This window comes from Microtus ochrogaster, chromosome 7, assembly GCF_000317375.1.
Source record: "Microtus ochrogaster isolate Prairie Vole_2 chromosome 7, MicOch1.0, whole genome shotgun sequence".
In the NCBI taxonomy this organism is placed as follows: domain Eukaryota; kingdom Metazoa; phylum Chordata; class Mammalia; order Rodentia; family Cricetidae; genus Microtus; species Microtus ochrogaster.
The window spans coordinates 43,854,711-43,856,039 of NC_022014.1; positions in this window are offsets into that span (position 1 = coordinate 43,854,711).

Here is a 1,329-nt window from a genome sequence, read left to right on the forward strand (position 1 = left end):
GAACTCACAGAGATCCGCCTGCCTCTGCCTCCCGAGTGCTGGGATTAAAGGCGTGCGCCACCACCGCCCGGCACGATTTTTATTTATTTTTTATGTGTGTGTTTGTCTGAATGTATATATCTACATCATTTGCATGCGGTGTCCTTGGAGGCCAGAAGAGGGTGTTGGATCCCCTGGGACTGGAGTTACAGATCATTGTTAGCTGCCATATGGATGTTGGGAATTGATCTCAGGTTCTCTGGAAGAGCAGCCAACAGTTTTTTTTTTTAATTTAACTTATTTTATTTACATTGGTGCCTGACCTGCATATATGTCTGTGCAAAGGTGTCATGTTAGATCCTCTGGAACAGTTGTGAGCTGCCATTGCAGGTACTGGAAATTGAACCCTGGGTCCTCTGGAAGAGAACTAAGTACTCTTAACTGCTTAGCCATCTCTCAGGCCCTTGCAGCCAGCATTCTTAACTTCTATGCCAACTCTCTAGCCATCAATAACAGTTTTTAAACGTTGACAATGATCTTGATGTTCTCATGATGACTTGCTAGGCAAGCTGTTACACATTTGTGATCCTAACACCAGTCAGGCAGAGACAGTGTTAGGAATATTTCTTAACGTGAGCTCCCTGTCGACACAAAATTCCCAATCAAGCCAAATCAAAACAAGCCAAATTAAAAAATATCTAGGTTTAACAGGAGATCTGCGCTCTTGCTCTCGGGTAGCCCTGAGGGGGAACTGGGAAGCAGGAAGAAAGGGAGACCACAAGTTCCTCTTTCGAGAGATCACTTAAGTACCTTGGGGAGTGGTCCTGACCAGTGGGCCTGCTGGGATTTGGAGTCCAAACCAGGCCTGGGGGCTGGGATAGATGTAAGGGTCTGGGGCCTACGCTCCCAACTTGACAGACAGAAGATCCTTAAGGCTAGGCCAATCAGTCTAGATTAACTGGTGACTTCTAGGTCTCAAACAAAGTAGAAGGCATTCTGAGGAAAATTACAAATATGGTGGTGTATGGCTTTAATCCCAGCACTCCGAGACAGAGGCAGGCAGATCTCTGTGAGTTCGAGCCCAGCCTGATTTATAGAGCAAGCTTCAAACAGGGCAGGGCTCTATAGTGAGACGCTGTGTCAAAGCCAAACCAAACTCACCCACACTTTCTTATTTTGTTTTGTTTTTCAAGACAGATTTTTCTCTGTTTAGTCCTGGCTGTCCTGGAACTCAATCTGTAGATCAGGCTGGCCTCCCAAGTGCTGGGATTAAAGACATGTGCCACCACTGCCTGGCCCTCTTTAGCTTTTTTTTTTTTTTTTTTTTTTTTGCTTTTCAAGACAGGGTTT